Source organism: Heterocephalus glaber, unplaced genomic scaffold (assembly GCF_053883595.1).
Source record: "Heterocephalus glaber isolate CG9 unplaced genomic scaffold, H.glaber_assembly_v1.0 deba00001666, whole genome shotgun sequence".
Classification (NCBI taxonomy): domain Eukaryota; kingdom Metazoa; phylum Chordata; class Mammalia; order Rodentia; family Bathyergidae; genus Heterocephalus; species Heterocephalus glaber.
Window position 1 is genome coordinate 11510921 of NW_028258406.1, and position 25096 is coordinate 11536016.

Here is a 25096-nt window from a genome sequence, read left to right on the forward strand (position 1 = left end):
GTCCCTCCTCCCATACAGGCTCCAAATTGGGTCCTTATAGTGTGGATTAAAGATGGACATGATTCTTTATCATTCTCTTACGGTGAAGTGGAATTCAGTCCTTTCCTTTTGATCTGGCTAATGACTACTTAACCAACAGTAGGTAGAAGAAGCCACTGAAGGCCAGCTCCCAGCCAAGACTTGAGAAAACTTATACCCGGATACTTTGGGGAACCTTGAGTCCCCATAAGCAGCCCAGCTCCTCTACCAGCAAGTCCACTGGAGACATCATGTAGAGAGGCCATTTGGGAAGCCGACACCTTGAAATAATACAGAGGCCAGCTGCCCTTGGGCCCCAGAAGAGCCTCCAGCCCTAGGTGTCTTTTGTCTGCAACCCAATGAGAGACTTAGGAAGAACAGTCAAAAACTTCTCATCTGAGCCTTAGCAGCTACAGAACCATGGGAGCTGGTTTAAGACATTAAGTTTGGGGAGGCTTGTTGGGCCATCATAGATGACTGAAAAAGTCCCTACCGATGTTCCTAGGCCCTGTTGTAATCAGGGTTAGCAAGGGAATGGATTTAATACAGGATACATAATTTACAGGATTATTTTATAATATTCACCTAAAAAGTCAAATGCAGAGGAGTGCAAGAGGTCTGTCCACACACTAGAGACCCAAAGAATCTAGCTGGGGGGCCTGGAACCCATGGCAATGTCCTGCACAAGTCCAACTAAAGGCCTAGAGCCCAAGGTAGTGTGTTCTGCGAGTCCAGCCAGAGGCCTAGTGCCCACAGCAATATCTCATGCAAGTCTGTACCAAGGATCTGCCCCAGGAAGGCCCAAAGGCCAGTGATGGAAGCTAGAAAATCTGTGCCAGTGGGGTGGATTTGTGCCAGCAGGCTGAGGAATCTGCACTGGAGCCAGGAAGCAACACTCAAGGCAAAGATCAGAGCTCCCCTGAGGAGAACAGCAGCCATTCCCATCAACAGGGAGGCCCTGAGCTCCTCCTCTGACAAGAACAGCCAAGTTCACAATCAGGAAAACCAGCCATGGCAAGTTTCTCCAAGAAAATCAATAGCAAATGATCTTCCCCTCCAGTTCTCTTTTTATGCCATTGGCAACAATCCTCAGGTGGGTCTTCCATACCCAAAATCACGCTGACTCAGTTTAGCTGGGCATTCCAAATTGACCATTAGTTAATCCACCACAGGCCCTCCTCTAAGAGATGGGCCCCTGCAATCTCAAATTCCTTCCTTTCTTCTCCCGCATCAGCATCGCCCTGGAAGGTCTCGTCACAGAAGGAAGAGGGGGCTGTAGCCCCATCTTATGGATGTGGCAGACCCAGAATTGCCAACCTTGTCCATTCCATGTGTTGTTGCTGACTTGGACAAGCAAGGGTCAATTGCAACGTCTTCAGTTGTCTCTGAGACCTCATCATCAACGGCAAAGCAGCACTGGGACCAGCCGTGGGTGCTCCTGCCAACCACTTCACTGCACACTACCTTTGAAAGGCATTTATTCACCTAACTGGATGGTGAAACCAGACCTTGTCTTACATGCTGGGGCCTCCTGTCTGAGGTCAGGCCTCTGCCACAGGTTGGTTCTTTTGCTCTTGTCTTTCTGAACTCACAAAAAGAGGTCTCTGGGTGGGAGTGAGAACTGACTTAGCCTTAGCCACATCGGTCAAATGTGGGCCCAAAGGACAGGTGAGAAGAAGCAGAAGAAAGGACATAATGGAGCACCCATGTGTGTCTGCATCTGCCCATATCCTCGACTTGACCCTCCAGGGAAACCGAGGCTCAGAGTGGTATGCAAATAGCCATGGTTATTCTAGTTTGCATCCAGCAATGCCAGGCCCACCCCAAGGTCCCCATGCCACAGTCCGCACCACCTCCCGTGGACAGGCAGGTGGGTAGGTGGGCGTACAAGAAGCAGCCATCACTCCACACCCAGGCTCCTCAGGGATCCTTTTTGCTTAGTTACAAAGAGCCTGTGCTGTAGTTTGCCAGCCAGGTCAGATGTTAGTAATTTTCAAGGAGCAAATGTTTCTCATTTCATCTTTCCTTAAGTTATTTGGGTCGTATCCATAAAGGTTCAGGGAATGAGAGGTTTGAGGAGGGGCACAGGCCCCGCAGGACTGCAGTGGGCTTCTGAATGATGAACGGTTGTCTGTCTGCAGGACGCAGACTGGCTGGCCAATGTGCTTAATGAGGGGAGCAGGATCCTACATCTCTGCCTCCTGTTTTTGGAATTGAAATTGGACCCATTCCTGAGTCAATCTGCCTTGGGGGATCCCCCATCTGTTCTTCTCCTCTGCTTCCTGGCCACCACTCTGGTTTGCCCAGTGCCCAGGCTGGAAAGGATCAACCTCAAACGTCCTAGACTTGGGCCCTGTAACCTCACCTGTCTGCCACCTTCCCCACACCAGCAGGCCCTACTGAGAAGGCAGAGCTTGGCCAGATTATATTAAAAAGTCTTTTAAAATGCTTCAACTAGGCCAGGAATTTAGCTCAGTGGCACCACACCTGCCTTGCAAGCACAAGGTTGTGAGTTCAATCCCTGGTACCAAAAAAAAAAAAGCTTCAACTTTGCCTTCAGAGCAGGACTGGTGAGAGCAGGACTGGTGGGGGAGAGGTGTGGAGTGAGACGGGGTGGACTTATATTTTCCTGGAGAGTTTGATTTGATTTCGGTTCTGAGTAGGAGAAGAATGCTCTGCAACCCCTCTCTGGTTCACCTTAGTTTGTAAGGACAAGGATATTGATGTCCTCCTGTGGTGCCTAACCCCTTGCTAAGCACAGTGAGAACCAGCAAACATCAGGGGGCACTGAAGAAGCATTTGTTGATCTAAGGTGGAGGCTTTCACCCTTGGCTGGATACTGAGAAACTTAAAAAACTACTGTGCCTGGCCCCATTCCCATACATTGTGGTTAACTGGCCCAGAGTATGCCCCAAACAAAATTCCCCATGTTTCTCTAATGCCTTTTCCTCTATCCCCACCTCCCTGCTTGATTGAGCCTGCCTGGACCTCAGCTTGGGGTCTGCCTCCGGTCGGCACTGGGACCTGGAGAAACTCTTGGTTCTCAGTCTATTCAAACAATGTGAACAAAGGAAGGAGAATTTTAGCTGGAGATGACCAAGGTGTCTCCAGTCCACAGCCAAAGGATAGAACTTGCAGAAGCCAGTAGATGGCTCAGAAACCACCACTGGAGGGATGTCATGCTGCACCTGGAGCTTGGTGCTCTGAGGGAGGAGCATGCCTGGGAGGCAGAGGCAGGGGTCAGGCTGCACCCTTTCCACTCTCTCTACCTGGCTTCCTCATCACTGTAAATGGCAACTTCATGTTTTCAATTTCATAGCCAAAGCCTTGAAGTCATCTTTGATTCCTGTCTTTTTCTTGTATTTCACATCCAATCCATCTGAAAATGTGATTGGCTCAACTTTTAGAGTGTATCCAGACTCTGATTATCGCTCACTACCTTTGCTACCATCTTATCAGGTCTGAATTATCAACCACTTCCTAACTGGTCTGTCTGATTCCATCCTTGGCCCTCCACAGAATATTCTCAAGTGACAGCCAGAGGGATCCTTTCAAAGTGAGATTCAGAGTGTGTTGCTCCTCTGCTCAGATCTTCCATTGACTTCCAAACTTACATGGTACAAAATCCCCAGTCCTTACTATGATCCATGAGGCCCAGCCTGGTCTGGGGTCAGCTGCCTCTATGGGCCCAGTGTCTGCTACTCTCCCCCTTATTCACTGCAATCCAGCCACACAGACCTCCTTGTTGCTCTCTATGCTTGGGTCCCAGCTCAGGATCTTTCCATTTGCTATTCCCTATGTCTAGAATATCCTTGACATTTGCACAGCCTTAATCCCTTTAAGGTTTTGCTCAGTTATCTTTTCAGAAAAGTTTCCCTAAAATAATAATCTCCCCTTCCATTCTCAGAGTTTATATCATGACATGCATATTATATATTTACCCGTTTACTTACTGGCTTTTGGCACTAAAAATTATGTTCATAGGATGAAGTTCACTGTTCTATTTCCAATGGTTAAGATGTTGCCTGAAACCTAGCAGGTGCTCAGCAAATATTTGCTGGATAGGTGAATATATTTAAGAGGCAAAGCATTAGCAAAGAAGATCCCTGGGAAAGTCTTCTCTTAGAAGGTCATGTGAACTTGGCCTTGAAGGACCAAGTGTGAACAGATGGGGAATGAAGTGAGTATGTGCGTGTGTGTGTGTGTGTGTGGTCATTTCCTGCAAAGGGTACAGCAGATGTGAAGTCAGGAACTGTCACCAGCTAGATATGGGACACGGGTGGCATATTGGGATTGGGGTCTTGGAAGTCCTGCTAGCCATAAAACCCTTAGCACTGCCCCAAGGCTGAGATGATGTGCACAGAAGCCCAGTGGAGCCAGGGTATGCTCCTGCACAAATAGTAAGGTTTATGACAATTATTTAGCTGCTCTCTTCTGTTGACACCACAGACCTTGTAGTCTTTGGGTTTAGTCTTCTTCAAACCATTTATAAACTGCAAAAATCCTCCTAGCCAGAGTTAGTCTGAGATAAAAGCAGTAGAACTGGTATGGCTCAAGAAGAATGGGCTTTACTGCCTCCTTCAAACTGGCTGAGGTGCAAGACGACTGTGGGTTTGGGAACTTCACTCGGTTACCTGGAGAGGTAGCACACTAGTAATGAACACGTCACCACCATCATCAGTGTCCAGAGAGTAGCCCCTGAGGAACTACAACTTAGGGAAAGTTAATTTTGACAGGGAGACAAGAAGGAGAGACAGATTTTGGTGCATGAAGAATTGAATATTGGCTCAGACTGGGAACTGGCTGGAAGGCTGATCAGTTATAATCTGAGTCTTGTCTTCTCTCTCTCTCTCTCGCTCTCTCTCGCTCTCTTACTTTTTGTGAGACAGCGTCTCAGTATGTAGTTCAGGCTGGCCTTGAACTCACAGCAATCCTCCTTGTGTTATAATCAGCCTCACATACAAACAACTTAGGTTGTTACTGGAATTTTAGTTTTAACTTACAACCAAAATCTTGAGTTATGACTCAAATGCCAGTCTTTCTTTGTCAGATTAATTGAGAAATCCTGGGGCAATGTCTCTCTAAGGACACTGAGATCTGCCTAGAAGAAAGTGCACCCTAAAATCATACAGGAGAGAGATTTTAAAGGCTGTGTAGAGGAGCCTGAGCCTTCATTTGACCCTGTGGTTGATGACACTGTCACTACAGCAGAGTCCACAGGCTCGCAGGTAGACAGTGGTGATGTTGAGGAACTGCTGGAGGAACACTCACAGGAACTGTCTATGGAGGAGCTGCAGCAAAGCAACTTCTGGCTGAGAATGGCAGCTGAGGAGCTTTCTGAAGAGGTGGGGAGTATCAAAAATCAGTGCAGCAAAGTTTTTCTTCTGAAATGAAGGAAATCCTGAAAAAATGGACAGAGCTACAAATATTTGTAGAGAAGACCCACTCAGAGAAAAAGCCAATCATTGCATTCACTTGCTTAATGACAATGTCATGTCATACTGCAGAACAGTGTTAAAGAAAAGACAGAAACAAACAACCTTACCCCAGGTTTTAGTTCTGAAAAGGTTGAGACCTAGTGAGTCAGAAGCAGGTCCTAGTGGGCTACAGACTCTCCCAAGGAGAGAAAGGACACCAGAGATCCAGATTCCTGATGTTCTTATGGAGGGGAATCTCCTTCCCAACAATAACCACCTTCCGTTTCATCCTCCCTTCCTGCAAGCCAAAGATGTCAACTTGAATGGTGAGTACAGTATGAAATTGTTGTTTCTGGCAAAGTAGGCATATTTTATAACTTTATGGTGAATACACTAGGAAAACTATGCGTGTTTCTGGTAAATTATGCACATTATACAACCCTTTTTATTATGAAAAGGTTAAGGGGTGTTTTGGGAGGTTCTGAATGTGTTATGGGTATTTCCATGATTTCTTATGGGAAAAATGGTCTTGAGTTACAAACAACTTGAGTGACAACCAGCCCTTGTGAACAATTTGAATCCATAAGTCAAGAGTCCAGTGTACAGGTATACACCACCATGCCTGGCACTCTTTTGAAGACTGCACTGCTGTGTGCTCATGAACTCATTTGGTTAGGGTTCTACATATTTACTGCTACTTCCTTCTTTCTCTGACGATGATAACTTTCCAAGTACCTAGCAGTGCCAGGCAGAGTTAAGTGCTTTGCCATGTTATCTCATTAATTATCTGGAAAATACTATGCAGACAGGTGCATTTTACAACTGAAGAACTGGAAGCATACAAAACTTCCTAATGGGGGAGTGATGACATCAGTGAAAATAGTAGAATAAAGGTATTCACAACTCCTTCTTCATAAGAGTATTGAGAACACTGGCATAAATGGTCAGACTCAACACTTTCAAAACTCTGAAAATTAAGCAAAGAGTTTCAGAAATCCAGGGAAAAGTTAGTCAAGGAAAATGGCTGAATTTCAGTAAGAACTGTGAGCATTATGGTGTTTTAACTTTCCCTGTTAAAAATAATGAATAAATTCAACAAGGTTATAGGATACAAAATCAACATACAAAAATAAACTAATTATATTTACATGTTCAAATAATGAATAATCTGAAAATGAAATAAAGAAAATGATTTCATATACAATGGCATCAAAAAGAAAAAAATACTTAGGAGTAAATTTTAAAAAGGAGCATAAGTCTTATACACTAAAAGCTACAAAACATTTGTGAAAGAATTTTTAAAAGATCTAAGTTTAAAAAAGAAGCTCTAATGTGCACCCATGTTTATAGTGGCACAGTTTGTAATAGCTAAAATTGGAAACAGCCCAATTGCCCATCAACTGGAGACTGGATAAAGAAGGTTTTTTTTTTTTTTTATATAAAATGGAGCACTACTCAGCAATAAAGAATGAGAAACTAGAGACATTTATAGAGAAGTAGATGCACATTAAGGCCATACTCTTAAGTGAAATAAATAGGACATAAATGTGTAAATACTGAATAGTTTCTCTGGTGTGAAAAACTAAAAGTGTAAATAAGGATCAAAATGTATAATAGATAATGTGAAATAGGAAGAAAATGTCTAAAGGAGTAGGGGAAGTGGGAGGGGAAGGGGAAAGGAAAGAAGGGAAAGGAAAAAAATATGAGAAAAGGAAAAAAATGGAAAGAAAGCCTATGTAACTAGGGAGGGGAGGAGGGGGTGAAGGGAGGGCAAGGGAAGGGGGAAAAATAAGAACCAAGATGCATCATGTAAAGGCACAAGATCCCAATGATGAATGTAACTGTATTGTATACCTAAAATGTACCAATAAACTTAATGGGAAAAAAAAGTGCTAAATAAAAGGCAAAAGACCTATGCAATCTGAGGACAAACCAGAGTATAAACAATCTAAGTAGATGGAAAGGAGACGTCCTGTGTTCATAGGTTGAAAGACTTAATACTGTTAGGTGGAAATATTTCCAAAGAGATCTATATATTCAATGCAATCCTTACCAAATTCCTAGCTAGGATTTTGCAGAATGTCACTTTTTGCAAAAATGATAAACTGACCCTAAGATTCATATGGAAATTCAAGGGACTCAGGACAGCAAAAAATAATGTTGAAAGTGAAGCACAAGCTGGAGGACTCATATCAAACTTACTCTAAGACAACAGTAATCGGGATGTATGGTAGTAGCATAAGACAGATGCATAAAACATTGGAATTAAACTGAGAGTTCAGGAATAAACTCATATATTTATTATGGTCAACTAATTTTTGACAAGGCCACCAAGTCAGTTCAATTTGGAAAGAATAAACTTTTCAACAAGTGATGCTGGGAAAACTGGATATTCACATGTAAAAGAATGAAGTTAGACCCATGTTTCATACCATATACAAAAATTAACTCCAAAAGACAAATATAAGACTTAATGCTTTAAAATTCTATGAAAACCTAAGTATAAATATTCATGAGCTTGGATTAGATAATGGTTTCTCAGATATAACATTTTTGTTTTGTTTGGGACAGGGTCTCATATATTTCAGGCAGGCCTTGAACTCACTATGTAGGCCAGGTGGGCCTTGAACTCATGGCAATCCTCCTGCCTCAGCCTCCTAAGTTCTGAGATTACAGGTGTGTGCCACCATGCCTTGCAGATATAACATTTTATTTTTAATTTTTTCCCCCGGTACTAAGGGTCGAACTCAGGACCTTGCGCTTGCAAGGCAGGCATGGCACCACTGAGGTAAATCCCTGGCTGGATATAACATTTTAAAAATCACAAGCAACTAAGGAAAAATTAGATAATTAGACTTCATGAAAATTTTTTATGCTTCAAAGGATACTATCAAGAAAGTAAAAATACAACCCATGGATAGGTAAAGTATTTGCAAATCTATATCTGGTAATAGTCTAGCATCAAGAATACATAAAGAATTCTAGGGCTGGGGATTTAGCTCCGTGGTTACACTGCCTGCCTTGAAAGCGCAAGGACCCAAGTTCGATCCTCGGTACCAAAAAAAAAAAAAAAAAGAATACATAAAGAATTTTTTACAGGGGTGAGGATGTAGCACAGTGGTAGAGTATCTGCCTAGTATGTGTGAAGCCATGGGTCCAATTCCTGGCCTGTGAGAAAAAGAAAGAATCTGTACAACTGAAAAATAGACAACCAATTAATAATGAGCAGAGGATTTGAAGAGACATTTCTCCAGAGAAGATACACAGATGGCCAATAAGCACAAGAAAAGATGCTCAATATCATTAGTCATAAGGGAAATGTAAATTAAAATCACAGATGTCACTTTGTACCCATTAGGATGACTACAGTCAAAAAGAGAGTAAGTGTTGGTAAGCTTTTTGAAACTCGCATGTAAAATGGGGTAGCTGCTTTGGATGACAGTTTCTCTAAAAACTAAACACAGAGTTATGTGACTCAGCAATTCTACTCCTAAGTTACATACCCGAGAGAACTGAAAACATATGTCAACACAGAAAGTCGTATATGAATGCTTTATTCATATTAGCCAAAAGATCCATCAACTGATCAATGGGTAAACAAAATATGATATATCTATACAATTGAATACTGTTTGCTCATAAAAAGGAAAAATACAATATAGATGAAACTTGAACACATTATGCTAAGTGAAAGAAGCCCCAAAAAGTCCAATATTATATGAATCTATTTATATGAAATTTCCAGAATAGGCAAATCCATAGAGACAGAAAGTAAATTAGTGGTGCCAGGGGTTGAAAGAGGGGAATGGAAAATGACTACCTAAGGAATATGGGGGTTCTGTGTATATGTGTGGAATGTGATGAGAATATTCTGGAATTATGTAGTGGTGCTATTTGCACAACTTTCAAAAATATTCCAAACCACTGAATTTTACACTTTTAAAAAATGAATTTTATGGTACGTAGTTTTCAATACAAAATATTGAAAAACAAAAAAGAAAACTAGTTAATACGAGGACTATGATTTGAATCCAATGCACTTAGGGTTATCTGTCATTAAAGTTTCTAAATCTTGCTAGGCGGCATGGAACTCTCCCTTGAAACTGTGTCAGTTACCAAAGAAAAATGGCTTCTTCTGGGTGTTACTGTGTCCTCTATCTGCTTGTCACCAGGGGCTGACCTGGACACAAATTCATGTTCAGTATTACACAACCATCTTTGCCCCACTGCTACCAGGGTTTTATTACAGGATCAAGCTTGTGTTTCTAATTCTCTCTTCTCTTGGAATGAAATCCTTTCCAGGTAGTTCCTCGTCTCTCGTGTGGATGGATTTGGGGTGGACTGTGTTGCTATTGTAGCAGATATGCCATTAGTCCTGTCACCTCTGCCACCCTATTATTGTGAGTATTAAAAGTCCTGGCAATCTACGTTCCCTCAGGTATACTAAATAGGATACACTTTCTCCTCCCCAACCCATCTGCCACTAGACAGGATCAAAGAGGCCCCCCAAAACAGAGATGGAAACCTTGACTCACCCTGCCCATGAGGCAAGTTGTAGGTTCACTGACTCCCATTACAGAAAAAAAAAAATTCAGGATGCATCAGTAAGACGCATAAAGAGATTTATGAAGCAGAATTTTAAAAATACACATTCAAAGAGATGAGTGTGGACCCTCCAGAGGGAAAGGCATCTGTGACCTTGAGATGGCTGATTTTCAGGGGTTGTGTAGTGTCTCTAAGATGTGGTATCTAAGATGTGTATTCTAGTGTCTGTCAGGTTTTGTCCATCTAGTGGGCTATATTAAAATGCAAACCATTTACATGTGTTTGAAACTGAGATATGCTGATCTCTAATAGTGAGCTTTCCAAGGTTGGCAGGTGGTAGGAGGGAGCGACAATTTACAGGTGACAGCCACAGGTCCACGGCCCAGTTTACAGTCTTATTGTCTTTAAGTCTTTTAGGAAATTTTCCTGAAAGGGAAAACAAGCTTGAATAATTTATGTCCTAAAGCTGCAGTTTTTCTTAAAAAGTATAATTTTAATATTACAACTTTCCTTGCTTCCTTTCTATCTTTAATTTTCCTATCTAACTCACATCTATCCACCCACCCACCCAGCAATTCATTCGGCTATCTATTCACCCATCCATCCATCCATCCATCCATCCATCCATCCATCCATCCATCCATCCACCCATCCATCCACCCATCCATCCACCCATCCATCCCATTTTATTAGTCCATCTTGTTCCAGGCTCTGTGTTAAGTGGCTTGTTGAAGCACTGTTTTGCTTGGGTTTAGGAATACCAAATAAAATCTTCTAAGTCTTCTAGGAATTTATGAACCTGGGGGTCTTACTGAGTTGTGTGTAGGTAGGAAACACTTGGCAGCTATGATGACCAGCCAAGGAATCTCAGGTAGCCTCATAAAGACTGAACTGATTCTGCTCCTTCTTGTCAACTTTTCTTTCTTTTCTTTTCTTTTTTGGCAAAGAGAAAGCCATTTTCAAAACAAAAGGACTTGCAAATGTGCACACTCCTCCCTGAAGGTGCTTTCTGCCAAGTGCAGACTTTCACCACCAACCCAACTTGTAATCTTGTTTAAAAAAGTTCTCAGCTTATTTTCAAAGAGGAAAAATGCAAGCAAAACAAAACAGCCACATCATGAAGGCCTCCATGTAATGAGGCCTGCTTGGTGGAGCTATCATTGCTAGGGGTTCTGGGTGGGCCTGGGAGGCCCTGTGGCCCCCATCCTGAGGGTGGGGGCCAGCAGCTGGGCAGCCCAGGGTCACCCTGGAGGGCCATAGAAGAAAGGTGCTTAGAAATTCTTGGCTGGGTAGTGACAGCTGAGGGAGAACATTTCTGTCAGGGCTGCCTGCTCAGCTACCCCTGGGAACAGTCCAAATTCAGGCTTTTGCTCAAGCTCCCCTTTCCCCTATCTTCCTCTGGGATTACCTGAGTCTCTTGGCTCATTCAAATCTTGTCATCTTTCAGAGCAGCACAAGTTCTGCCTCTTAGAATCATAGTGACTCTGTGTCCAACAACTATTCATTCAACAAAAATTTATTCACACTTTTTCAGGTCAAGCCAAAGATAAACAAGAATTGAACTGTCTATGTCCACTCTTCACCCCACACACCAACTAGGGAAGGCAGATGTGGAAAGAATTATGAGACAGGCTGCTGAACACCCATGGCTGTTCTGACTATCTCATGATCATGGCAGGGTTGTGTCAAACACTACTGTGAATTATTGCTTCATGCTCTCCTGGTGACATGTCCTGTCTTCCTGGCTGATAGTAAACAAAGGGTCTTGGTGTGGTTTGAATGTCCCTTATAAAACCCCTGGTGAAATTTAATTGCCACTGCAATACTACTAAAAACTGGGATCTTTAAGAGATGATTAGTATGAGGTCCCTGCCCTCATGAGTGGATTAATGCTGTTATCATGAGAGTGGGTCGGTTATCGTGAAAGTTGTTATTGCAGGAATTGCGGGGGGCGGGGGGTTGTCCTGATAAAAAGGATGAATTCAACCTCTTCTCTTTTTGCTTTCTGGCATGCACACAAGCTCTCTGGCCTTTCTGCCTTTTGCCGTGGAGTGATGCATCATGAAGGCCTCCTCCAGATGCCAACACCTTGGCCACCAGAACTGTGGGGAAATACATTTCCTGTTCCTTATAAATTACCCAGTCTGTGGTATCTGTGAATAACAGCACAAAGCTGACAAAGACAAGGACCAGTCCCTTAATGAGGGTTCCACCCTCAGACCATCACCCCCTACAGGCCCCACCTCCTAATACCATTGCAGTGGGAGTTAGGATTTCAACAGAAGCTGTTTGGTAGAACATGGATATTCAGTCGTAATACCAGAGAACCCAAACTCATGGAGGCTCTGCTGACTTAGAGCTCCACCATTTAAAAGATGTTTTTCTCAGTCACTCCAATCCTGAGAAATGAAGCTGAAGGGTTGCACACTGGCTCTTAGATGCCTCAGCTCATTATTGACATATCATTTCTTTTTTTAAAATTTATTTAGAAATTTTTTTCCATTAACCTTATTGGTACATTTTAGGTATACAGTACAGTTACATTCACTGGGCTCTTGTACCTTTACATGGTGTATCTTGATTCCTCTTTTTTCCCCATTCCCCTGCCCTCCTTTCAATCCCTCCACTCCCTCCACTCTTCCCTATTTACAAAGACTTTGTTTCCATTTTTTTCCTTTTCTCATTTTTTTCTTTTCCCTTCTTTCCTTTCCCCTACCCCTCCCATTTCCCCTACTCCTTTAGACCTTTTCTTCCTATTTCACAGTATCAATTATACATTTTGATCCTTATTTACACTTTTAGTTTTTCACACCAGAGAAACTATTTACAAATGTGACACATCATTTCTGACCACAGCCCATTGACCCAATGTGTTACTGTGGGGGATAAAGTCCAAGATAGATTTCTAGGTTCTTGTGTGTGATGAACAGAAAATTGGATGTGGCATGTATGTGAAAGAAACACCAGCAAAGTTTAATCAGGTGATAGTATGTTTAGAATGAGTGCCTCTCATCAGGGAAAGGAAAATGGCACAATCTCTTGGGGGCACTGGATTTAAAAGAAAATTTAAAATTCTAAGACAGCTCCCATTTAAAGGTCTAAGGCAGCTCCCATTGCATCTTCCAGAACATGACTGACAATGTGATTGACAGAGTCCTGAGTCATGTCAGCTATATCTATTGCACATGTCTTTTCCCATAAATCACTCTGTTATAATTGGATATGTGAGATGCAGTCCATATGCATGAGACTTCAAAGAACTCCAAGTAAAGAAAGACTATTGCAGGTCATCCCCACAGGTCTGGTACACATGCATCCTAGTTAGAGATTTCACAATTTTTCAGGGCTGACTGAGAGGTCTTTTTTGTTTTTTTCTTATCTTTGCCTCCCAGTAGTAAGCCTTAGGACAAAGGTTGGAAGGTTGACCCTGGGGCATTGCCCAGGTTGAGATGAGTGCAGAGGAGTGGCCTCACAGCCCTAGTTGTACTATCTATATGAACCAAGGAGCATAATAACACTGGATTTCACATACCCATCCCTTACTTTTCTACTGTAAAATTTTACTTTAGCATAATAGTAGCTGGCTGTGGATCTCAGTACCTTTCCCTGAGGAATAGAGGAAGCAATCTTTGTGTTTACCCACTTGGTACAGGAACAGAAAGGTGTGTGCAACTGTGCAAGTGTCAAACTGGGATTTTTACCCACATTATGCTCTGCCTAACAAGTTTTGCATATGTTTACCTGAGCGTTACACAGGATATAACATATCCACACCACTCCAGGATTTTTTTTAAAGTTTTCTTTTCATTTTTCTGGTAGAAGTAGCCCAATTCAGTAAAATGGCACATGAAAAACCAGCTTGCAAATTTTGGAGGAAGTCAAAAGTGAATCATCAGATTACTCATGCATGGATGATGAAGATGATCCATTATGGTAAAATAGATTTTCATAACAGAAGAGTGGTATGGGTGGATGATGATGATGATGATGATGATAACTTTGATTTTGGCCAATTAAGCCAAAGTTGCTGTGATGGGGAAATGGAGCAAGAATTGACGGATACAGACTTGGGAGTGCAAACCTCCTTGATTCAGATAACGAAGAAAGCCACAATGTGAGTGCATATAGTGAGGACCTTGGCAGGGGTGAAACCTATTGGACAGAATGCCAGCACTGGCATTCCATGTTGGAAATTATAACAGATGAAATGCTACAAAATGTTGTGATATACACAAAGGCTGAAATACAAGTAAAACATTCTGTATACACCAAGAGCTATATTGAGAAATGTATTTATTACGACACCTCACTAGCTGGACTAAAAACATTCCTAGTTCTGCTGTACTTAGGGCTTTCTCATGGTAATCACAAGAATGTAAATAACTTATAGAAAAGCAATGGGTGTGGGCTGGAGGTTTGTATAATAACAATGACACTGAGGAGATTTGGTTCCCTTCACAACAGCCTGAGGTTTGATGACAAAACCACCCACCATGAAAGAAAAAGAATCGATAATCTGGCTGCTATCCATTCATTGTTTGACAGATTTGTGAGTGATTGCCAAGCAATTTATACACCATCTGAATACACGACTACTGATGAACATCTTGCAGCATTTCATGGCTGCTGTAGCTTTAGGGAGTACATGCCAAAGAAACCTTAAAAATATGGAATAAATATGTATGCCCTTGTAAGTATGAAGACTTATGTTTTCGATTTAGAAATTTATCCTGGAACTCAGCTACCAGGTCCTTATTCATATAGTAATAAACCAAATGATGCTGCAAACAGACTTGTAGCTCCCATCTCCCAAACTAATCAGAATGTGATATTTGACAATTGGTTTACCAGTTTCCAATTGATATTTTATTTGTTAATAGAGCACAAGTTGACCAGTGTAGGAACTGTAAACAGGAACAAAGCAGAAATTCCAAATGAAATGTTGTAATTTCAAAACAGAGGATTGTATAATACAATCTTTGGATTTCAGAAAGACTTACATCGGACTTGTATATGGCAAAGAAAAACAAACTGGTCCTGCTGATGTCAACATTGCATCATAATGGAAATATTGATACAGAAACCTTGACAAAATAAAAGCCTGAGATGGAAACTTTTCTACAACAAATCCAAAGGCAGACTAAGATGTCACTGAAAACATAACGCGTTGGCCAATGGTTTTGTTTTCCTCAATCCTAAGCATGTGTGGCATAAATAGTTTGATAGTTTACAAAGAAAATAACAAGTACAAAATACCATGGGGAAATTTTCTTAGAGGATTGGGACTGGAACTCATAAGAAATCATTTATAGCAGAGGAAAAGCAAAATGTTTCCACCCAGGGAATTACATCAAAAAATTGGGGAGCACATTGGTGAACTGACAGTTGAACAGGCAGGCACAGAATCCCAAAGACCTACGTTGACAACAAGAAAACAAAAAAGATATCAACTGTGCCCTATGAGAATGGACAAGAAAACAAAACATACGTGCTATTAGTGTAAGTGATACTTGTGTATGGAACATGCAATTTTCATGTGTGAAGATTGTCTTGGGTGTGACAATTGAAGCAAAGATTATTTTTGTTGTAGAGTTCTATTGGTATTTTCATTGTAGTTCACATAGGTTTTTACCACTGATTTTCTTTTTTAGACTTTGAATCCTAAAACCAATGGGTTTTCAACTGAAAACCAGTAGATGTTGAAAATTTTGATGCTTTTAAAAATAAACAATAAATACTAAAAATGCAATACTTTATTTTTGTAATTTTTTCCTATTAAGCACTAATTGTTTAATAAAACTCATAAAATTAAAATTAACACCCCATCCATAGAAATATTCTAAAGAATAAATGTGGGTTTGAGACACCCATGTTTATGTACCTTTATGAAAAAAATCTAATCTAGTGCTATGGTTCCCAGCAAATGCAAGAGTATACCCAGCACTGTAAAAATGGAACTAACTGTCTTTCTTTATTTTGAGGCAGAGTCTCGTTATGTAGTTCAGATTGGCTTTGAACTCTCTATGTAGTTCAGGCTGGCTTCGAACTCATGGTTATCCTCCTGCCTCAGCCTCTTCAGCGCTGGGATCACAGGCATGCACTACCATGTCCAGCTAAATGGAACTTTAAAAGTTAGATTTTTTTTTTCCTTTAGAGATAAGTGGCTTCTCCGAACTTCCAAACTTTCAGGGCTAGGCTATAAATGGCCATCCCTACTTCTCCTTGACCCAGATAAATGAACAGAATATGCAGAGGCTGGCCCTAGGAGGCAGGAGCCCACTTTCCTTTCCACAGTAAATGGCTCAATGATTTGAAGATGGCTGGAAATAATAAAGCAAGTGTGGATAACTGCACTATCTCTCTGTTCCCCCTGTCCTCTGTTCCTTGCTATAAAAGACCCTTACCCACCTGTATAGAGTGAAGTGGTGATTTGAGGCAAATGGGCTCATCCATCTCCTTGGAACTAGCTTTGAATAAATCATTTTCCCTTCTTTTTACCAAAATAAATGACATCCTTTGATTTAGTCAGCGGTGAACAAATGAGCCTGAGCGTGTGAACCTGAGTGTGCCAAGATAACTTAAGTGAGGGGGATGCTGAGAGGACATGAAGGCATCTTATGAGTTTCCCGGAAAGGGGTACGTTTGAACCCCCAAAGAAGCAGCATCACGTTGGAAAGTCAAGAACCACAGCCATGATTTTAGATTTCCCAGGTGGCTTACTTGCTTTTCTCTCCTTCAGTCAACAAGTTGCCATTTTGTTTTCTCCTTTAGGGCAGACTGGCTTTCTTTGCTTTTAAAATAAAATGAAAAGTAAAAACAAAAACAAAACAAAATTGAAATAAGAATAGCACCTATATCATGTAATTGTGAGGATTTAATGAGTTTATCTATATAAATGCTTAGGAAGAATCTGGCACATGGGAAGTGCTAGATAGGGAGTTAAGCAGTTATTACTGTTTTGTATAATAATAGTTTTTACTAGGGTCCCTGCATATTCCAGAACATGGCACCCGGGCTGTCTTGGTTACTTTTCTCATTGCTGAAACAAAATACCCAACACCTACAAGTTAAGTGAGGAAAGGTTTATTTGGCTCACACTTTGTAGAGGTTTTAGTTCATAATTGGCTGGCTCCAAGGCAGGGTGGCATGGCAGAGGGGCATCGCAGAGCAGAAGACAAGCAGCAGCAGTAATATACAACTGACTCTCTTTCTGTCCCTTATACCTTATCCAAGCTACCCACCCTTAGGGCAGCTTGCACTCACACCCTTAATCCTAGTATTGCTTCCTTGATCCCAGCAGCACACACCCTAGATCCAGCCACCTCCGTAAAGCCCCACCTATGATTGCATGAAGTTTGGGGGGACATTTAGACACAGCCATAACACAGGTTTAACCTTCTAAGATGCCCAGAAGGGACTAACTAAAAGGACCAGCACTTTGGGCGGAATATCTGAATACTAGCTGAGCCAGGGGTCTCTCCTGGGTTTGAGGGAAGGTACAGGCTGAGGAGACATCCCAGATAGTCTTTATTTTTAAGACAGTTCCAATTCTGACAGCCTCCTGAGGGAATCTGAATTGCAGAGTGAACTGCTTAGAGCCACCCCAAGTAAGGCCATTTCACCTCAGCCAGGGGAAGGCCATGAGAGCCCAAGAAACATTTCTAATGAAGAAACACATTCATGGTCATAACCATGTCTACAAAGAAGGTGAGAGCGTGGGCCCTGTATTGTCCTGAAGGGACATAAACTGAAACCCTGGAGCTGTGTAGCCTCATGATCTACCCCTATACTCCACCTCCCTTCCTGTGGCCTTTTCTTTTCATTTTTGGTACCGGGGATCAAACTTGGGTCCTTGTGCTTGCAAGGCAGGTGGTGGAACCACTGAGCTAAATCTCTGGTCCTGGCCTTTTCTTTTTTCTTTTTTTTTTTTTGTATTCAATATTACAATTTATTAAATCCTTCCAGTTAGAATTATCCTACTCTCAGACAAAATATGTCTAAAATGAACTTTAGACATTTGGGGGGAGGGAATGAAGAGGGGAAGAAGGAATGTGAAAAGGCTTGAAGTATTTTCACAGTTGCTGAGCCATGCAAACTGCTGCTCCCAGGCCTTGTTATTTCTTAGTCTTTTGCTTGTGTTTTCATTTAGATCAGTCTGTAAGTTTTAGATGTTCTGCTTCCATAGAAAACAGCTGCAAAGCTCAAAAAAAATTGGGATGGATTTGCTCTACTCAAGAGTTTAGAAGCTGGGGTTTCAGTTTTTCCAAGCCGTAAGACCTTCCTTTCTCAGGTAGACATTTTGTCCTTGCCCTGAGTTTTGTTAATAAAATATAGCAGATGCAGACTGATTTAATCCTATGTTGCTTCTTCCCTTTCCTCATCAAACTTTCCAGAACATATTTCTATTTTTCATATTAGTAGTCATCATTTCTGTACACACGTTCACTCACACAATCACTCACTTCCATCTACTCCATGCTGGTGATCAGTTTCCAAAGGTCACAGTGAACTCCTCACTGTCCCCAGGTGCAGACGGGCACGGTTTGGCACTGAGTCCAGAACTGAGTCTAGCAACCCTAGAGCCTTGCTTCCTGTGCAACCTTACCAGCAGGCCTTTTTATCACAAGAACACTTTAGTTCTCAAGTAGGAGTCTTAAAACAGAGGCCTCAATTGAAATAATTATAGGCAAGAGATTTGGGGATGACCCTGGAACGAGCTGTCTCCAAGCTCTCATGCCTGGGATGTGGGAGGAAGGAAAGTGAGGACCACAGGAGTGTCACACACCTTCACCAGATCACTGTGGTCCGTGGGATAGATTCCTTCTGGGGGCTCTGAGTAGGTCTGCACATTCTACAGGACACTAATACTGCATTCACTTTTTCACTGACTTTTATATCAAAAAAAGCAAGGAAACAACTGAAATGTTGACATCAAATGAGTGGAATCAGGAACCTGAGAGAGACTATAAATAAAGAAATACAGTCTTCCTCTGAGTATAAAAAAATTTTATGCAAGTCACTAGTTGTGTTTGCTGTTGCTTTTTTCTCAGGGACAAAACTGTACTTAATAAGATGCCCAGGTCTTCAGGCTCTCTACTCTGTCATTCTGCAGGGTTTTTAAATTTCTTTATTTTTGATGACAGCAAAGTTTTATTGAAGGTGGGAGAGTGAGTGTGGGCTAAGTAAAAGTAGGAAAAGGAATATGCTTTGCAGTGTAAAGGTGGGCTACCTTGGAAGAGTGACACAGTGGCCCACTCTGCTGTCTTGACAGCTCCACCAAGGGGGCTGCAGCTGAGCCGTGGAATGGTGATACTGCCTAGCAGAGACTGCTCTGCACTGGCAGCTCTATGGCCAGCAGGGACACATGAGCACAGGTTATCTAGCCAGGGAGGCACCACATGATTTATCTCCATCTTTAGTTGTTGTTCAGTTGCCACTCTTACTGGCTTGACCAATTCTGGAAGACTTTCAAGTATCAGGAAGTACTGTATTTTATGATCCTATTCTTCCTCTTCCTTCTGAATCTACCTCCTGTTCCTTCTTTTCCTCTCTGATTAGCCATCAAGTGATGCAACCTCAGTGAGAAAAAGCCAATCTGTACCATGGAGAATTCCTAACAAGCAGAAGGCCTTGAGGTGTAGGAAATGCAACGTGATTTTAGACCTCTTCCTTGCAGGGTGAGGGTGGTCTTGGTGATGTTCAGCTATATGGCTGCAGTCATGGGGTTCTTCTGCTGGGGATCCTTGGTTCAGTAGGGGTGGCAGTTGGGGCTGCCCCCTAGGGGCCCTGCTCTGCCCATTTCCTGATAGGCTAGTACTCCTCGGTGCTGAGAAGGAGAAGGCAGAATGTCTTGTCAGAAGGGTCTTTTGTGGTGGGGGACTGGTGGGGGTGGGTAGTACTGAGGATACCGGAGGTCTGTCACCCTCAGATCTGGAGGGCAGGCATAGCCCCCTGTGGGAGCGTGTACAGGATGAGCCCCTGGGTAATATGGAAGCTCCCTTTCCTTGTAGAGCCCTCGAGGCATTGCTGTCAGATAGTCCACAGGGTCTGCTGATCCTCCCCTGGGTATAGATGCATACTGTCTCTCCATCCCCTCAAAGTGGAGGTTGGGTGCATTCCCACCTGGACTCTTTGCAGACACCCAGTGAAGATCATAATCAGAAGGCCTCATTCTTCCTTTATCGTCTTCATATAAAGGGAAGCCCTCCCTGCGAGCTTGATAATACTCCTTTCATAGCTTCTGGATGCGGTTGGTGCTTCCTCTCTCAGGGCGACCACCGTCAACTGGAGTTGGTAGAGATATGGCTTGTTGACCTTGGCGTAGAGACCCTCTAAGTGGTCTCTCTCTGGAGACAGTGGATGGCCATCTCTAGGGTAACCAAATGGTCCAGGCCGAGGAGGAGATGGAGATCTAAAGACATTTGCTGAGGCACACGATTCCCGAAAGTGGTTCCCCCTAGCGTAATTGGGGTCCATTTCATCATCATCCATATCACGCACTGATCCAATTGTACAAGTAGCACAATGGAGAAGACCTCTTGCCTGCTTTTCTCTTAGCTCTTGATGTTTTGCTCCAATCCGTTCTCGCTCCTCCTTCATCTTCTCCAGCTCCTCCTCTCTCAGGGTCCCTTGCTTCGGTGGCGCACTTTTCTGCTCAGTCTTTCCACTCTTAGTGTCTTTCTTCTTTCCAAGTCTTAGCATGGCACCAAATCCTTTCCTCTCTTATTTTTCTTTTTGGGTCTTCATTTTCCTCTTTCGGCTTTTTCTCCTTGACTTTCAACTTGCCCTTTTCTTTTTTTTCTTCTCCTTCTCTCTCTCTCTCTTTTTTCTTTTCTTTTCTGTTTTTTTTTTTTTTTCATGTCCTCTAGCTCAGGGTTTCCCTGAGGGGCAGATGCACAATTCAGAGGCCGTTGGCCCAAGTGAGCGCTCTTATCAGACAGTCCATCAGCATCAAGCTCTTCTGGTCCGTCATAGGAACTGTCAGTGGCCGCCCTGAAGCTCTCATTACAGCCGCGGCCTGGGATCACATGAGGCCAGGGGCTGTGGAAGGGGAGTTCGTTCTTTCTGACGGCAGTCTCCTGGCCTTTCTTTATTTGGTCTTACACATTCATCCCGAGGGGGAGGCTGCTCAGGGCTCTGCATCAGCTTTGAGGGATTTGACCAGGATGTCCTGGTTTTCAAACATAATCGAAGAGGCTGTCACCTCCTCTGGGGCCACTTCCCTCTGTGGGCCTAATGCAAGATGACCCTCAACTTTGGGGCAGTGACAATCTTCCTAACAGAACATCCCTCTTACGGAGGATCACCTCCATCCTCTCCAGAAGAGAAGGGGAACTCAAGACACAGTGCCTGGGCAGAGCCCTGCTCCTGCTCCATGGATGGGAATCGCAGGATGCTGTGAGGTCACCTCAGCCCTCAGCCAGGCACACATGGCAGGCTTTGTCTGGCTGCCCCACCATACTGTGTCAGCCTCCAGGTGGAAAAGAAAGGCGTCTAGAAGGATGCTCCTTTGGGCAGAAGCAGCACTAACAGCACCTTGGAGCCGGATGGTTGGGAAACTATTCCAGTGAACATATTTTGCACAAAACAAAACCCTAAATACCTCTTGAGCTAGGAAGCACTTTTGGTTTATAAGGTATTTTTATTCTTTTGTTCCAGTTCTCACATGAATAAGACATGGAGTTATTGTCCTCCATCTTAGAGGTGAGGAACCTGATGTTCAGGGAGACCAAGAAACTTGCCCCAAGTCCCAGTAGGCAGGGCCAGGATTCCTTCCTCATCCTGTCGACTCTAAAGCTTGTGCCACATGGAGTAGAGTTTGAGATTGCTCAGATGCCCATGGGGTGGAACTGACCACAGGGTTGGAACTAGGGAGAATCTTCTCATCCAAAAGGTCTGCTCTCACTTCTGTCTTGCTCATCCCTTGGCATGTCTGACTCATGGAATATTTGCAGGGTGCCAGCCATGTGGCCTCTATTTACAGAAGACTAGGGTGGGACAATCTGTTTTAATGATGTACAAATGACAGGACAAGTTAGATCATCATAGGGAGGAGCTGAAGAGGTTTTAAGAGGGAAATTGATGTCATGGGTCTCATTCATAAGCACTTTGGGGGTGGCAATAATGAAAGGGAATGAGGTAGCTGGCTAAACTAAGATCCAAAAAAAAAAGTAAAACTGGATCTTCTTAGAAGAGGAAAAAAGGAAAGTATATTAAAGAAAAAAGAGGAACTACTTTTTAAGGAGCCCACATTCATTTCTCAGAGGTGTTTGATCTTTTTAATCTTTTTAGTGCTAAGGACATAGTACTTATTGGCTTAAAGAAACTGTTACACAAGTGCTTCTTCCTAAAGGCTGGATCACAAATACTTCAAAAACTTCCTAGCAGAGCAGGCTCCACTAAAGTTCACTGCATCTTCTTTCTGGACAGGAGGAACATCTTTGAGTGTAACAGGCTCACGCTGACCTTTTCAGGATGAAGCCTGGAATTCCAAAGCTCTTTCCATAAGAACCCCTGTGGCTTAGGGAGCTGTCCAGTGGGGCATGGCCTGGGCCCTGCTTCTGAAGGGAATGAGAGTGGCTTCCAATAAGTGCTGGTGGTCCTTGGGGTTCTCTTTCTATAGGTCCAGAGCACAGGGTAAGAATTCTCTCGGCACACCAAATCAGAAATAAAAATAGAGTTTAATTTATTATGTCATCAGAATACGGCCCAGTGGTTGTGAAGTAGGTGACCAGTGTTGAAAGGCCTTGTTCTCACCCTGGGCAGAAGGTGTTTTGTGGAAGCCAGGATCTCTGACTGCACACTGTGTCTGCCCCAGAAACCTGGATGTCAGAAAGACAGGGAGCTTCCCTATGGTGGGGCAAAAACGCAAGCAGAAATCTACATATCTCTAAAAGCGAGACATAAGAGAAATCGGCTACCACCCCTCCAAGCCTTTAATGGGTGTTCTCCAGAGGACCCAGAGGTGTATTATGAAGTCAGGACAAGAATGCAGCCTGCAGTATGCCCGTGTTTTGTGCCCTCATGCTGAGTCTAAGGCCCAGACCTCTCAGGGATGATGCTCCGGGTGGCGAGTGCCCCCCTTCTATCTCCTCACTCCCATCACTTTCCCTGCTGTCTAAGCCCTTGATTTATCTCAGCTGGAGTTAGGGGGAAATGTGTGAATGAAAGAATTCGAACCAAGATGTGCATGATGGATAGCTGCTGTTTGCTTTATGAAAGAGAAGCCCCTCTTGCAGGGAAATAACACTCTGAGGATCGACTTCAGATGTGAGGGGCAAGGAGCCAGGCCAGCTGTGCAGAGCTGTATTCCTGCCAAGCAACTGAATGTCTGCTTTTGGCCAGACATTTTGTGGAGCTGCCCCAGCCTTCCCCTCTGTCTGCCCGCTTCTTCCAGTCTCTGCAAAAGCTCATAAAGGGATTCTTTAGTTCTACATATTTATTATCAACATATTTAGCATCAAATGTTTGTACTTGAGGATGCAATGTATGTGCATGCATTTTCTATGGGTCTTAAAAACACTTGTACAAAAGAACCAGGGCTCTAAAGGAAATTTTCTGGTAGATAGATCCCTTCTCTGTCAACTGCAAAATGATTTTAATATTCAGCCCATGTATCCACTGGCTAACCTACCTTGTCTTCTACTCTTCATTGCCCATCTTTTCATTATTTGTGCACCACTCCCTGGAATCAGCATCCTGGTTTGCTGCACAGGCGCTTGGACTCACCAGCCAGGATCTGTGGGAACCACCCCTAGGAGTGAGGTCAAGGCTGCCTAACTCTGCTTCTTCCTCAGCTTTGCTCTGATTTCCACTGGGCATGTGCAGAGGTGATCCTAACTTGGCCAGCATTCTCAGGGCTGAATTGCATATGGTCCATAAAATCTTTCATAAAAGGAAATCTAGTTTTGTTGAGGCTCACTCTATTTTTGGAGTTCCTGTGATGGGAGAATTATTACTGGAATGAGGAAATGGTCAGTCCTATTAAATTAGCATCAGTATTTATTAATATAATTATACTACACTTTAAAATCTCAACTTTAATATCTTGTATGAGTAAATATACTTCAAAGTCTTAATCTAAGTCTTCATATATGGCCCTGATATCAAGAGACTAATTGCACAAAGAACTCCTGACAGGCTTGTTATTCTTACTATACTTGGTCCTGCATAAGAGTGGACTTGCTCCAGGATGTTCAGAGAGACATTGTTCTGTTCCATTTTCCAGCTACCATAACTAATGCTTCAGCATTGTGTTAAAGTAAACACTTATATTCTGAAACTCCTCTGTGATCATGCCCATATTTGGAGTCTGAGTTTATTGACACATACACTCTGTTCCTTCAGAAAACTGGCAGCTTCAAAGTACTTTCACTGAAGCCTGTGAGGAGAGGGGAGACTCAAGGAGTTCCTGGTACCTGCCAGGGGTGCGAGAGCGAGGACCATGTGAAGTGGCCAATGTCCTTTGGCATTTACATGTGCCTTTGAGATTTCTTATAGCAGAACATGACGTTCTTGCCACCCTCAGGATCCAAATCACTTTAAAAGTGTTCTACTTTGCTCTTAGTGGCCAAATACCACAAGCACCACTCAGTTTTAACTTGTGTAACACTGGCATTCCAAGGCCAGTGTGCACAGCCGTGCAGAAGTGTCTGTATGAAGGTGATAATGCTTCAGACAGTGCTTAGTCTGAAAAAATAGTGTCAAATCATTCTCAACTTGAGATGTGTGCTTGAGAAGCATTCTTCTTCTTCTGGAGGAGATTTTTGTTCATAGCATTTCAAAATTAAATGTTTGTGTGTGAAAGAGAGAGAAAAGAGGGGAGAGAGAGAGAGAGAGAGAGAGAGAAACTGGGCACTGTACACAGGTCAGCTCTCTGCACATAGTATTTTTCCAGTTCCTGATCCTTTTTGATTACCACTGGGCAGATCAGCAGATATGTAATTTTACTCAAAGACAGCTAGGCTGAAATCTTGTCTAATTCCAATGTTTACTTTTTAGTATTCACATTCAGCCAGTGACATTATTTTGTTTGGGTAGTTGATAGAGTTGCCCAAATACTTTGTGTATTGGGAGAAAGGCTGCCATTTGCTAGTGTGTTTGTGTGTGTGTGTGTG

At 42.8% G+C, this 25096-nt stretch overlaps 1 pseudogene; it reads right to left on the reverse strand.

The window, feature by feature from the left end:
* Positions 1 to 19683: 19683 nt before the first annotated feature.
* On the reverse strand, positions 19684 to 23831 carry LOC101705126 (partitioning defective 3 homolog B pseudogene; annotated as a pseudogene).
* Positions 23832 to 25096: the final 1265 nt, after the last annotated feature.